Below are 6,178 nucleotides of genomic sequence, written 5' to 3'. Positions count from 1 at the left end.
GAGCATGCTGTAATTTGAGAAGGAAACTGTAAATGCAAGATATATAAAACAAGAGTGTTTTATGGATTGTACAGCAGGGTTATACAACCAGCAGCTGCACCTGGCTGCTAATACCTGAAGGGTTCTGCAGACTAACATCTGTCTTGGAATTACATGCTTTAAAATCAAATATATTTTGTAAAGCAGTTGGCAGGACTGCTGAGATCTGGGTGCAGCACCTTCCCTGCACAGTGTGTGTTGATCTGAGGCCTCTGACATTGGCAAAGCGATTCTTGATTGTAAAAGAAAAATTGTCCTTAGAGCCAGGGCAGAGTTTGGGAGGCCAAATGAGCTAAGTGTGACAAGGACACTGGGAAACCCATTTTATTACCTCTCTTTGATAGTGTTATCAGAGACTTATGGTACTTCACATCTGAGAGTCTTCCAGAAATCTGCTGAATTCCTGATGCCTAGGCTCACTGGGTGTGGACCCAGACTAACCGCACTCTCTGGGCTCATGGGTTGTTTTGGATGAACTTGAGAGAACTTAAAAACAATGGAGGCCAAACATGGGCAGGAAACACTGATATGGAAACAGGAGCTCAGGAGTTAGCCTACAGAGATGGTCAGCAAGATGCATAAACTTCCCCATCTCTGGATTCACTTTATCTACTGTGGGATGGGAAGTGGCAGCAGTCAAGAATAGGCATCTTCAGGGACAGGGATACTGCGTGGTAGCCTGCAGTCCGATTTGTTTCCACTAGAGATTTTTTAAAAACTATATTTCCTAAAAATCTTCAAAACAAAAAAACATTTACTCTTTGGATCAAAAAGTTCTGTGAATTCTTTTGTTTTTCCACAGAAAGTTTTCAATGGGAAATTCTTCATCAAAACCAACAAATTTCAAGCAAAGTGGACACTCTTCATTAAAACTTTGTGGAAAAAAAGTTTTGACAGAAATGTTTCAGCTAGCTCTAGTTTCCTGCCTAGTGGATAAATGTGCAGCTGCTATGCAGCTTTGGGTGAAACCTGAACAAACCTTTTCGCTTCGAAGGGAACTGGAAATGGGGGGAGGGTATAACTGGCTGGATAACAGAATTTGCTGTTATCCTGGTTCCTGATATACCTACTGTCAAACTAGAAGGGAAATTTAATGCTGCCAGTGGATTTGTTTTCAGGCAAAGAATGCTATTCAACAAAGAAAAAAAAGTTACGCAGCATGTCCCTCCCTCAAAAATGCATCTGGATTACAAATTTCCTTTTGGTCGTGGGAAGGTTTAAGCAAATGGGTCCTTTTGTTTAATAAGGAACAAAACCCTCTAGGATTCCCTGAGCCTGACCTTCCCTCTCACTCCAGATTTACACCAGTGTAATTCCATTGCTTTAAGTGGAGATACTCACTTACCCAGTGACAGTGGGAGAGGGGAGCAAGCCCTGTATCTTGGCTGTGATATAATCTGAGCTGTCCTTGGGAATGGACAGAATTTTGGGCAGAAGGGGACAAGATCAGCGTGGGGTCTTTTTTGGAGCTCCATAGACATATTAGCAATGTGGGTACAGTAGTAATTTTATGGGGAGTTCACAATCTGCAGCAGGGAACACTTAACACTGCATTTTTAAAACAAATTGTTCTGGTTTTGTTTTGCTCTTTGAAAAGGAATATCTATAAATGTAATCAGCCTAAAGTAAATAAGCCTAAAGTAAATAGCTAAACTGATGAGCTTGTCATCCTACAAAAAATGTGGAGCAAAGAACTTCTTAGTAAATGGCAATGCCACAAATATTTAAAGCTAAAAGGTTTCAATCAAATTTTGGAAATGAAAAATCTCCCTGCTGCTCGCTTGGTGATTCTGACACTGGGTCTCCAACAGCCTGTATCCAATACCATGACTTCTATTTCTAGAGCAGGTCTTAGTTTACCTGATTGTTCTTGGGAAGAGAAATGGAAAGTGACATCTCTACTTTCTTTGGCTCTCACTTTAGCCTGGTTTTCAATGACTTACACCACCCCTCTAGTGTTCTCATGAGGGTGAGCCAAAGCTATCCCCAGGAATAAAAACCAGAGACGGTAAAGACCAATGTGCTATCTAGATAATATGCCTGCCAGTATAGGATTGATCCCTACAGTACATACTCTACTGCACTGCCTACTCATTCTTGTAAATATCTGAAGCGGTAGAGACCTTCCACTCCTGTGGAGACATTGTGCCACAGCTCACACATCTCACAACCGGGAAAGTATTTTTCTCATTCTTTTTTCAAAGTTTCCCTTTCTGCAAGAGTCTTAGGGGAGATGGATGAAGTGTGACTGCAGAAAGCAGCAGACTAACCTACTGCCAATGACTGCTGAGAATAAGAATACGGACTCCTAAGTTACTTCCAAGGCAACCGACAGGTTGGGAGGGGAAGGTGATGAATGCCAGAGGAGGCAGGTGGCTGTTACCAACTTTACAGCACATCTCTTTTCTCTATAGCATAGATTAACTTTTTCAGTACCTGTTCTGTCACTGGCCAATAACAGTTCTTCAAAATATGTCACAGAGTTCTGATTATTAAGTGATGGTCCTTGTTTCTTTTTCGCATTCCAGTCAACAATACAACATGGGTATCCAATTCCCCAGTAGCCTGATAGATAGTGCTCACTGCTTTGTCCTTCTGTATACATTTATTCATCATAAACATGCTTCATTAGTTTCCCAAAGACTAAAGATTAGCAAGTTCCCTCTGCAGTGAGCGCTGCTAGAAGCAATAAAAATTATGCAACCACTGTTCAAGAACGTGTATCTTTTATGAGCATAATAAATTAGATGTGAATTGCATCACATCAACAAAACCCGGCATAGATCCCAAGTTAAAAGCACAATGTGTTTACTGAAAGCAGTGTGTCAAAGCTTCCCTTAATTGCAATAAATTCTACTCCCTCATCTGAGAAGGTGATATTTCATGGCAAATAAGCCCAAGAAATCAACTGGAACAAGGAACAATTTCCAGTTTTGTAAGTGGTTTCCTAATGAACAAAACACAGCATGAAAGTGGTAGGCTGCATGTCTGGTGCATCGTTCAAAGGGCTTTGTTAATCCAAATCAAGCTGGTGGAATTCAGTGCAAGAAGCTAACCAGGGTTTCTGAGACCCGATTGAATGTCACAGGGAGAAGATATAAATATATGAGGCTAATAGAGAACCTGTTTCTCAAAAACTATTGCTCTGTACTTTCAAGATCATTCCACATCCAAACGACTTTGCTAAAGCCAATAGAATGAGATGTTCATAGGGCTCCTGCATGTGTTTGCGTGTGGCTTTCTTAGGGTCTATTCCTCGTACCAGTGAAGTCAAAGGCAGTTTTGACTTTCTGGCAGTCAAGAAAGCTCAGGGCTTCAAAATGGAGCATGAGTGTTTTGACCAATAATATTTTTATTGACGGGTGCTCCATCTGCACTTCTGAATGCTGTGAAGCCAGCAAGCCCTCTCTAGTGTTTTGTTTAGGGTTGGATGCGATAATTCCCCTCCCCCCCAAAGGGGAAACTTGACTAGGCCCATGTAGCCTTCAGGGATTCCATGTACAGCTCACAGAATCAGCCAAACTGCTCCAGCAGGAAACGTGTTTCAGAGCCCTGCCACCCCCCACCCCCCAAGTGTCTGAGCAGAAATTCACTTTAAACAGGCTTTCATAAAAAAAGAAGGAAAACAACAGATATTTTAAAAGAAACTTCAAGACCCTGCTTGAGTATAACAGAACCCAGGCCCCCAGTCCTGCCACCACCTCCTAGACTCATGGACTAGCCTCCTTCCTGCTAACCTCAGTTCTTCCCCTTTGGCTTAGCAGCTCCTCCAAGTCAGCCTCCTTACTCAACCCTTTCTAACTGTGTGGGAGCAGGGCCAACAGTGATAGCTCCCCATCTAATACATCCAAGGACCCTTACACATGAATTCGATGTGTAAAAGGCTGAAAGGTGGGGAGGGGGGCATCCTGGTACATGTCAGACTCCCCCCACCATGCCCCTTTTCTGTTCCTTTACATAGCTGTTTTCCTGCCTCTCGTGCACTGGATGTTGTAGAGAAACAGAGTTCCTAGTGCCTCCTCCAAGTATAAACTGAATAGCTGAGAGTCTTTTGCAAGATTTGGTTTGAGTTCTTGAATAGATTAGCACCTGGATTTCTCTGGGTTCTCACTGAACCATGAGCCGCATCACAAACCCATCCAGCCAAGTCTGAGCAGGCAGATGCTCAGTGGAAGCCCAGAGGCTGGGAACATGGCCTAGGAAGGTGCACAGAAGTGAGCAGGAACTATACTTGTCTCTCCCCCACATGCAAAGTCTTTTATTAAAGTGTTTCAAGGAGTTGCCTTGTTTGCTGCTGCTGCAGGGACACAAAGCAGGGCCCTGCAAATATATTCAGCCTTAAATGCCAGTTAGAGCGTAAAGGCCTGATCGAAAGCTCAATGAAGTCAGTGAAAAGACTCCCACTGATTCCAATGGACTTTGGACCAGACCCTAAAAGGGGAGCAGTTGAAGAAAGCTCCATCGGTGAGTGCCAACCATGGGTGTTGGAAACTCAGGGGGCTCCCTGCCCACAATTACTGCCTCTTAATTTTGAAGTCTGAATCATTCCCAGAATCTGCTTGGCAAAAAGTTACCTTCCCCACATCGCCATACGTCATTAATAATGTCTGGAGAAAAATAAATGAGAAGGCCTGGGGTGTTGGAGGGTTCTAGGAAGTGTGGAAGTACCATGGGCAGTTTCAGCGCTAACAGTCATGCAGAACATGTCATTTCATGGACTCTCTCGGTAAATGTGTGTTGTTGAAATATCAGAGAAAAGCAAGCACAACAACTCACAGCCAAAAGGAGTTTGCTTAAAAATTCAAACAAAACTTCACAACAATTTTTCTCGTGTGCAATAGTTTCCCAGTTCTGGGTGTAATTCAGCCTGTTCCAGAGATGAAGCAGAGTCCACCAGAGGCTGGGACCTCACTCCAATTCTCCGCTGAGCTAGATGGAGGAACCCACCGTGCCCATCACCCTCCCCTAACTCAGACTGGTCTAGCACACATCTCATGATGCTTTCCTTTAGGAAGGGCTGGCTCCGGGCTGTGGGAAAGGAGGTCTGTGGGATTTTGGTTACAGGGAAATTCTGGGGAACTTTTTTCTGAGCTTGCTTTGCAGCTTCCTGTCTTATGAAATTTCCATACGCCCCTGCTGGATGGAATCATAAACAGGAAAGTGTGGAGCCAGCTGGGGACGAGACATTCTCCTCCTCTCAGGCCTCCCTTCCAGAAATATTTTAATTCCAGTTCAAACTGACAAATAATGAGCTTCTTAAATAGCAGAGTTTGGGAGGAAGGGCAACTCCTGCTTCTGACATGGAGATTAAAGCGGAGTGTCCTTGCTCCTGCCTCTGTTGCTGAAGTCACTTTACAAATGTCCTTCCACCCTTCCTTCCTGTCTCCTGCAGCTCCTAGCAAAGGGTGTGTGCGAATTTCAGGGTGATGGTCAAACTGCCACTCCCGCCATTGATACAAGTATACAAGCGACTCCCTTCGCCCCATCCTGGCGCTCCCCAGAGGTTATCTCCTAAAAGAACTGAAATGCACTGAGCACGTGAACCTTTCGAACCCTGGCTCCTGAAGAGAAGGGTGAGTGAAAAGCCCCATGGGGCACCGGCAGCCCTGGCATGTTGGTGCACAAATTCTTGGGGCTTCAGCAGAGCACTGCCTGGTTGCACTAGGGCTGATGTTATCCCCATTTATTCTGGGGTGTCTACAACAGCAGGACTCCAAGCTCATTTCGTTAATACCCAGAAGGGGTAACATGAGCAGCTCAGGCCTGTATTCTCAATATGGCCACAAACAGAGGAGACAAGCTTTTTGTGGCAGGGACTGGGCACTAGTCTATGTTGCTACAGTGCCTAGCACAATGGGGCCCTGTTTTCGGTTGGCCCTAGGCATTACCCTAATAAGCACAATAAATAATAAAAATAAATAATAATAAAGGCACTAACTCTGAAGTGAGCTTTCCTCCCCCAAAACTATTACAAACTTTTGTTTAGAAACAAATGCCCTCTTTCTTTAGGATCACCGATCTGGGGAGGTCTGAGAGTTACCCCAGTTTATGCCCTTACAGAAAATACGATCTTCTTTGTCAACGTACATTTCCAGATAGAAGAAAACAAGCTGCTCCAATTATGCTTTGCCATTTGTCT

General features: G+C 44.0%; 1 protein-coding gene across 5 annotated transcripts in view; it reads right to left on the bottom strand.

The window, feature by feature from the left end:
• Nucleotides 1–6,178, bottom strand: part of ZMAT4 (zinc finger matrin-type 4) — a 424,404-nt gene that overhangs the window by 140,869 nt on the left and 277,357 nt on the right. The window lies entirely within an intron of this gene.

This window comes from Lepidochelys kempii, chromosome 26, assembly GCF_965140265.1.
Source record: "Lepidochelys kempii isolate rLepKem1 chromosome 26, rLepKem1.hap2, whole genome shotgun sequence".
Lineage (NCBI taxonomy): Eukaryota > Metazoa > Chordata > Testudines > Cheloniidae > Lepidochelys > Lepidochelys kempii.
Note: the sequence above shows the minus strand (reverse complement) of the source record. Positions and strands in the feature narration are given on the sequence as shown.